Source organism: Rhipicephalus microplus, chromosome 5 (assembly GCF_043290135.1).
Source record: "Rhipicephalus microplus isolate Deutch F79 chromosome 5, USDA_Rmic, whole genome shotgun sequence".
NCBI lineage: Eukaryota > Metazoa > Arthropoda > Arachnida > Ixodida > Ixodidae > Rhipicephalus > Rhipicephalus microplus.
The window spans coordinates 190,928,408-190,937,596 of record NC_134704.1 but is presented as its reverse complement, the minus strand read 5'-3'; the positions used below and the strand labels follow the sequence as shown (position 1 = coordinate 190,937,596).

Sequence of the window (9,189 nt, the reverse complement as noted above, 5' to 3'; positions counted from 1 at the left end):
TCAAGAAGAGCTGCGGCCTTCTCCTTGCGCACCACACTTGCGAAAGTTTGAGGAACCTGGCGCGAAAGACGTCCCACGTTGTAAGGCTTCGCTCTTGATTCTCAAACCAGGTCCGAGCAGCATCTTCTAAGGCGAAATACAGATGCCGGAGCTTGTCATCGTCTGTCCAGTCATTGAAGGCGGCGACGTGGTCGAACCTTTCGATCCAGCTTTCCGGGTCTTCCAGTGGCGAACCGTGGAATGTTGGCGGCTCTTTGGGTTGCCGGAGCAGGAGTGGTGCAGGCTGCACGGGGGCGGTCATGGTTGCAGTAGTTGATGTCGGGATCCGAGTCTACCTGTCTCCTTCAGGAAGGGGCCCGTACTCTGGTTGTAGTCCCCTCTGCCTGCGGCTTCTTCGCTGTTCAGGGTTAGCGTCCGTGTCTTCTTTGACGCTTGAGCTGCGGTCGCAGCTTGAAGGAGGCGTCCGGTACATAGAAGAAACAGCACCTCCACCAGAGATGTCTTGGGGTCGTGACGTGGCCGAAGACAGGAGACTTTGTGTTGAAATTTTACTGTTTATTTGGGTGAACCTGTGCCAAGTAAACGGAAAGTCCGATTCCAGTAGCAGCGTCACCCCCGGAAAATCTTTTCAGGCCTGCGCCCAGCAATTTGACGTCATTTCCGGCCGGCCGACTCTCGGGGAAGCCGCAGCGGCAGCGAGCGCAGCGCGGGCGGCGGTGGTGACGGTTCGGCGGCGTGGTGTTGACGGTGTTTCACGTTTGTTGCTTTCCGTTGTTGTTTTAGGGCAATTTCGTTTCCGTGCGTGATGCTGGAGTGATGCGACAATGCCGAATAAGTGTTGTGTACCCGGATGCACCGGCAACTACAAAACAGGAAAGAAGATACAAGTGTTTTCCTTCCCTAAAGACGCCGACGCTCTCAAACAATGGCAACGCGCCATTCCTAGGAAGGACTTCGTGCCGACTTCGTGCACTAAGGTAAGAATTTGAGATGCTCCTGTTCTTAGCTTGTCGTTGCTTGTTCGGGTAGAAATCACCTATGATGGGAAATACTTGAGCGTGTGGCCGCCGGGCCTCGCGAAGCGCTGACGCCAGCAGCGTTCGCAGCAAGGATGGTCAGCTGCGCTTTGTTCACTAACAGTGCCGTGGTGTCGTCCATTCTTGCAAGCTCTCGGTGGAAGCGCTTCGTGGAGTGCGGTGACATCACGCTCCCGTGTTTCCTTTCATGTTGCTTGTACCGCTTAGCGCAGCGCTTTTATTTAGATGCTTGCGAAACGTAGGTAGACTTTGTTTTAGCTACACGGACTGTAAACGCGGTCATGCAAACGGGAGCGCATTTTTTTTCTTTTGAGAAGTGGCGTCTCAGACGTTCTTGAAACGTTTTTGCAGGTGTGCGCGAATCATTTCGACGCTTCATGCATTGAGAAGACGACATCGTAGACGGATCCAAGGACAGGGAGAGTTATTGAAGTTGCACTCCCAGTACCACGGTTGCGTCCTGGATCTGTCCCAACGGTATTTTCCGGCTGTCCGTCCTACCTATCAGTACGAGACCAGAGCACGAGAGAAACCCCTGACGCCAAGAGGAGCCGACAAGAAGCCTCCCAACTCGCCCGTGCTGTAGAAAAGTCGCTGGCGTCATATGAAGCGGAGCAAAAACGAGACCGGTTTTCGTCCCTCGAAGAACTAAGGGCTCGCCTGCAAGGGGTGTCAGTGTCTCCAAAGTGGACTGTGATTCATAAAGAAGAGTGCTCCATGTTTTTGAACATTATCGACTATCGTGAACCTTGTTTGAATGCGTCATTGACCGTGTTTGCAAACCTTGAAGTCTTTGCCTGCTATCAAGGTTCACCAATCAAGAACCTTGGTAGCGCTGTTGTACCAGACTCAGTTCAAAAAGTAAGTTCCTTGTTGGAAATTTTGAACAACCTGTCGATGCTGTCTGAGGAGCGCTGCACTTATTGCCACCTGGCTCAAGCAATACATTCCCTTGTTTGAGCCTTGTTTCCAGTTTTGTATCTCTTTACAAGTTGTTAGCTTTTAAAGGTGCTGTACTTTTTTCTTTTTTTTTAACTCGAACTGCCTCGGTGCCCACTGTAGCAGTTGTACAGTCCGTTTTGGTACCTAAGCTGTGTACACTTTCCTTGTGCACTCTGTGTACAGACATGTTGTGCACTGTGATTTGTTTTTTTCTTAGATTTTTGTTTGATTTTTTCCCTAGGACATGCACCTACCTGTGGCTGTACAATTACTTTTCTTTCTGTCATTTATCATGCTGTGGACCACAATTTAGTCACCAGTGTTCTTTTGTATTGTATCTTTTGGCAAGTGTTTGAACCTGATACCTTGTGTTGCTACTGCTACTATGATAAACGAATGGTATGTTTTCCTCTAACCTACAATTTAAATGAAAGTGTGCTTTTTCTGTTCCAAAGCTCGGGGATGTTTTTGCTGTTACAATCTGTTTTGTTTTCTGAGTTTTATGTGGCAAGATATTGTGTTTTGTACTTTTGGCATATTTTCAGCATTAAGGGCAACATCTTGTGTTGCCTGTCGTCTGCCTGGACCGAGAACAATGTGCACTGTGATATTTGTACAGACGGCGTCTGGCTGTGATAAATAAATACGCATTATTCCATTCACGATATTCATTATTTCTTGATACCTTGATATGTTCCCCCGCAACGGTGGCTCAGTGGCTAAGGCGTAGCGCTGCTGAGCACTAGGGCGCAGTTTCGATACCCGGCTGCGGCGGCCGCATTTCTGATGGAGGCGAAAAGCAAAAACGCCCGTGTGTACGAGATTTCGGCACACAATAAAGATTCCCAGGTAGTAAAACTTGATCCTGAGCTCTCCCCTACGGCGCGCTTCATCGCCTGCGTTGCGTCGGCGCGTTAAACCATACAATCAATGGATACCTTGATAAATCGTGCGGACATGGTGTCAAGGAACCTCGCCCGAGTCGGTAGGCGTGAAGGGCGCTCGCGGCTGGCGCAGCCACCCAGCGAAGGGGGGCCGGCGCGATGTGACGTCGTCGACGTCACGTCACGTGACGCGCAGGCCTGAAAAGCTTCCGGGGGTGACGGTAGCAGTCTTGGACTGATAGCAGCGAACGGAGTGTCGGCCGTCGATCAACCACTGACAAGCGGCGAAGTGCGTCGGCATTTATACTCTTGCCATCGAATGTTCTAGCGTTATAGCTGGCGGTGGCGTACGTTCCAGAATAATCTGTACAGTTTGCAGAGTGGGCGTGATCTTATCCAAATGATCTACTAAAGTCCGGAAGCTTCTCGAAAATTGCACGTGCGTTTTGCGCTGAGAATTGTGTAGTGTTTTGGGGCGATAAGAAAACTTGAAAAATGGGACGTGGCAATATTACATTGTGCTGTAGGAGAATTGCTAACGCAGCTTCAGTTAACCAATGCAGGGACCTTTTAGGTGGATGTCTTCACAACGAACTAAGAAAATGCAATTTGCGCACACCATTTTAATAATAGCCAGAAACGTGACACAAATATACTATCACAAAACAATCACTACTTGAGCTAAGTGTAGCATTGTTTGGAAGTCTTATATAAAGAAACTGGCAATGCCTTATACAAAATAAGTTGCTGCATTAGCACATAAATTTTGTGTAAATGGCGTCACATGAACTCATTTTACTGTTTTTTTTTCGTGTCCACTGTAAAACAGTTTGGTAGGTGGCAGCCCATTGTAGATGGTGCGAAAAGTGTAGTTGTACACACGTGTCAGTGTGCCCCTTCTTATTCGATAAACATCTGAAGACACCTGCTTGTAATAAAAGAAAGTGTTCATGAACCACCATGTGCTTTTGTGTGAAATAAGTCTCATTAGTTCCGGCTGGGCTGCGTTCTAGTCAGGCATAGGTTTCAGCATAAGTGCTGTACTAATCTTACCGCTGGGCCTAGCGTACTCACTGCATGAAAATGTGGTCTCGTATGCTTTTCGTTATCTTATGAAAGCTTGTGGCAACATGTAAAAACACTGCTGCCTTATAGAGCATCATGGATTGCAAACAAGTACCAACATTTTTCGTTGCTGTTGTCATAGAAATCCTCTTGTCTAGCTAATGTCAATAAAGAGGCTTTATAAGTGCTGCATATATAGTCAAACTCCAAATAAGATACACTCACATAAGAGACAAAGTAGCATAAAAGAAACCTGTGTGGCTACTTTGAAATAAGGTTGATAAGAAAATTCGCATGTTTCTTCGATTGCTCTCTAGTGCATGTCTCGTATACAGGTGCTCAACGAGGCCCATGCCCAGAATTAAGGAAGCCCTGAGGCCTGCCCCACCCTCCTTGAAATTCGGACCTAACATGAATAACCTAACATGAATAATGAAAATACGGATTTTTAAAGACCCTCAGCAGGTGGGCCACTCCTTAAAAATTTCTGGCAACGGGCAATGATGTACATAGGAGCTTGTACAAGCTCCTATGTACATCATTATAAAATCTGCAGGTTGCCCCGTAATGAACGAAAGTGTCTCAGCAGGCTTTTAACAGGAATGGAAATGTCTCGTCACATTCGTATATAGTTTTAAAACACACAGGTGGGAAAAATGGGATGCACTGCAGAATGGACCATTTGTGTTCTGGCAAAAATACATGAACTGACATAAACTACTCTACAGCGAACTAGCTCAGGCTGACCTCTCTGCCTTCTAATAAATTCTCACAACTACTCTGAGGTGAAAGTTTTCTGGGAACTAAGCGGCTTGACTTCCTTTGTTGCGAACATGAAAGGGCACACACAACCCCAGAAAATACCTGTCTCACGTGGTGGTTTTACTATACGAAGTAGTTTGTGACTACATGCCGATCACATGTTAAAGATCACTGAATGCTTGTAATACCTGCAGAAACTCTCGCTGAATGAAGGCAAGTATGTGACGTCAACTTCAGCAGCTGGCTTTTCTTCCTCAGCAGGGAAAGATCCGTCCATTTGGAGAGATATATCAGCAGCTGGCTTTTTTTTTTAGCGGGAGAAGATTCATCCATTCGGACAGGTGTTGAGCCACCGAGAGGCCTGAAACCTCGGGGAGCTGTGGCACTGAAGCAACATCGGCTGAAGCTGCTACTGATGCTCATGTACCGAAGCAGTACACTGTGTCTACACTGTGGATTCTGTGGTGAAGGCAGCTGCTGTCGGTGTATAGGCCGAAACAAGCACCATCAGGATCATGTTCAACTGTGTAGCTGAGATGGTTATAAAACACTCAAATAAACAAATCTTCGATTGGTGTCATGCCCAGTCAATCATCATCATGCATTAATTCCTGCTAGTTTTGTTTGTTTAGGAGCTTAGGTGTGAATTATGTAACTGAACAGCTACTGTACATTTTATGCTTCATTTTTGCATTCATCAACCTTTAAGCCAACTAACCAAGGGACCGGTATTACATTGTCTTTTGAATTGCCACTGTACTCGTGGCTGCTTTGTGCACAGTTTTTTGCGTAGTTGGCTGGATATCAGGAGATGAAAATAAAAATATTATGTTACACCTGCACTTTTGATAAACTGTATTTTATATACCACACTGTTTTTGTGGCCATGTGGTATTAAAATCGCTTTATACGAAATAGCTTGTGTTCGTTTTAAAGAATAACAACATACTTGGGAATAATAAAATGCTTCTGGTTTTTGCGATAACTTCCCTGGTGCCAAGCTGTGTTTCAAAGAACACAAAATATTTTCTCATCTGGGAGCTGAGAGCTGTGGAAATCGAGCTGCCTTATCCGGCATCAGCTAGTTGCACAGTGTGTGGCCCCATAAGAAAGGTGTTACTGAGTTATTTTCCATAATATTGTCACGCAGCAAAGGACGACGCAGTTGTCTATAAGGGAAACAAGTTTATTGGAGCGAACCTGTGCTCCCTCAACAACTGAAAGAATACACAGGCGGCGAAGCAGCGGCCGGCAAAACGACGTGCAATCTAGTGAGCGTAGGCGATCGAATGACGCGGCATCGGCTGTGCGGCAATTTATATCCCTCGGCGCGAGGGTTTCTCGAATAGTCAAATTGTAACGAGAACGCCGTGATAGCGTTTGTTAGAAACGCTGTTCGTTCGAACAGCGTTTCTAACGAACAACGCTTGAAGCGTTGTTTCTATCGAACAACGCTTGAAGCATTGTTCGATAGCGTCGTTTCGAAACGCTGTGGTAGCGTTTGTTCGAAACGATGTGAAAACGGCGATAGCACAGGCTGGCGCAGCCAGGCCGAAAAAACAAAACACAAATAAATAAACCCAATGCATGGTTCGCGGCAATATGTAGCAATGCTAAGCAACATTCCACTCTAATTTTTGTGCAGTGCCAGTGTACACAAACAGAGCAGGACTAACCTGGCTAGCAGAAGGTACCAAGACCTTGCCACACTCTCCGACACTTTACTGGGGCAGTGAGTGGTGCTGAAAAAGCAGCAATTTCTTTTACCACAGGCAGAATACATAAAAATGGTTTAAGTGTTGTCTTTGCATTTCTATTCACACATTTTATGTGCAATGATTCCATATATATAGCATGAATTATTTTATGTGTGTGTGCTAAAAACATTCTTCCAAGAAATTTTGTATAATACTCAAAGAGGCTGGAGAGTTTATTGTATAGGTATAAAAATTAATTCAGCATTTTTGTTTGTTTTTTTTCAAATCTTGGATGGAATAAGCACATTACATCGTATGCAGTTCTACTAATTAGCAGTTTTTTCATAATCTGCCAAGTTCTTGTTGGTTGTGAAGCCAACATTTCATTGCACTGCTGTGATATGGTGAATATGCTTTATGACGTAAGCAAATGTAGTATTGCAGTTATACAAATAACTTATTAAGAGACAATGTGGTGCAAATATTTCTCGGCTTGTTCGTTTTCGCGCATAATATGTCACAACGTGAAGCTGCATGCTTATAATCGGCCCTGTAACCAGCCATGAGTTTCTTGGATGAATTTCTCTAAGCACAGTCGATGAACCAAACGACCCATCAATCGACACACTTTTTCTTGCAAAACTGCCTTTAAACATAAATAAAGAGCATTCAAACCGGCAAAAAGTTGAGCAAATAAAGCATATGCGCTACAGTTGAAGCAAAAGCTTCAAGGCATTTTGGACGCCGGCACTGCGAGGCGAATTTCTAGCGCGCCATGCTATTGCTATTGGGCATGACTAAAACACGAGCAATGGGACCGTAGCCTATCAACGCCATCGAACACGAGTTGAGCTATTGTGGGGCTTTCTTTGAGCTCATTATGTATAACATGCATGCCGTACATTTGAACCTGCATTTTACAGCTGGCGCTGCGTCGCATACACTTGTGCAAAACGGCAGCCTGTCATATTAAGTCGGTTCTGGAAATCGCGAACCGGCGAAATTCTTTTAGCGTGTACTTACTTATTCCGAAGAGGACCATAATGCATTGAAAAGACGCAGTCGTGAAGTTACATAGTATTTTCTGAATGCACACGTGCGAACCGCGTTTTCAGTGCGTTTCGCACATTTCGGATCGACCGTCAACTTACCTTTTCACCAGGAAGGAACAAAGACGGCAGTGCGTCGGATTTGAGGGGATGCCTGTTCACATCGCCGCACAAGCACGGAATCGCATTCGTAGTCTTCCAGCTTCAAGTGGCAACAGCATATGCGTAAATCCCACCGCCGATCTGATACGGGAATCCAATGCGCTGCAGCCACTCGGTGCGCCTGCTGTTTTTTAGGGGCGAAGCTCCTTATGGCGTGGCTTGTGCGCCCCTCGTAGTACGTACCCACCAGTGGCACATACCCGAAATAGGTATAACGTTCGACCTCCTAGGTGGTGCCGGTGAGAGGTTTCTTCTGTGCGTTGTTTAACAATAAAAAATAGTGCTCAATGTACATGCCAATAGCTGCTAATGGGGAATGAGAGACAGGAGAGTTCGGCTTTTAGTCAACGCGCACGCTGCGATCCCCATTAGCAGCCACTGGCACGTACATTGAGCACTATCGGACATGAAAGGGTTGCTACATTATACTCGCTGGGTGTAACCTCCTTAGTTTTAGAAAGGTTTAGCGAGCGTTGAGCCGCAGGGCCATAATTAGAATGAACTAGTATATACCATGAATGAATTCGAGGTGGTTAAAGGGGGGAAGCAGATACGAAGCGCAAGCCGTAAGAAATTAAAAGCTGAATCTTCCAGTCTCTCATTTCACATTAGCAGCCATTGGCATGTACATTGAGCATTATCTGACAGGAAAAGGTTGCTACGTTGTACTCGCTGGGCGTAACCTCCTTGGTTTTAGAAAGGTTTAGCGAGCATTGGGCCGCAGTGCCATGAATACAGTGAACTAGTATATACCATGAACTCGAGGTGGTTGAAGGTGGGAAGTAGACCCAAAGCGCAAGCCGTAAGAAAGTGTGCGTGTGCCACCTCTCGTTTAGTCCTTGGAATGCCCACTGAATGGCGGTGCTTCTATATGGGGAATATATGATAAAAAAAATGCGAGATGGTGGGACTTGGAGTGTTGAATAGATGGACGAACGGACACACAGACAGATGCATGGATGGACGCATGAACGGACGCAGGGCGGATGCATGAATGAACGCAGGGACGGGCGCACGAACAGACGCATGGACGGTCACACAGACGGACGCATGGACGGACGCAGGCTTCGCCCCACTCTCCATCATTCACTCCGTGGATATGCTGCCATTTCTTTTTTCAGGCGCGCGGCGTCATATCTTCACTTGTTGCCAATCAACGGACTTGCACCCCACAACGAAGCAAAGGTGATTCATGATGTCACTAGTGTATAGGTATAGGTGTCACATTGCTGCATGTCAAATGCAGCCCTCGAATTGCATTTTCCTAAACCAAGGTGCCTTTGGTGCACTCTTTTCATCTCCTGCGCATGCTTGCAGGTATCACAACATTGGTTCCCTTTAGAAGTATGCCATTGACAACATAAAGCGCTCTGATGTGAAGGGCTTTAGATGACCCTTCACAGAAATGGAAGACTGCCAACTAGAGATCACGTCTTGGAGCGTTTCGTAACTGGCCGTTGGCGCCTGCAGATGAGAAAGGGTGGCTGGCCCAACACTTGCGGTAAGGACGCCCACAGCATGAACGTCAACATCTGTTGTGCCCTTGTCTGGGAGTTTCTGAAATAGGGTTCTTGACAAGGTATCAGCAAAA

General features: G+C 46.3%; 1 long non-coding RNA gene across 1 annotated transcript; it reads left to right on the top strand.

Annotated features, from left to right (window-relative positions):
• The first annotated feature begins 856 nt into the window (after positions 1-856).
• On the top strand, positions 857-2,644 carry LOC142817452 (uncharacterized). Its single transcript, XR_012895242.1, has 2 exons — positions 857-977; positions 1,389-2,644. It is a non-coding gene; the product is annotated as an uncharacterized LOC142817452 (long non-coding RNA).
• The last annotated feature ends 6,545 nt before the right edge of the window (positions 2,645-9,189 follow it).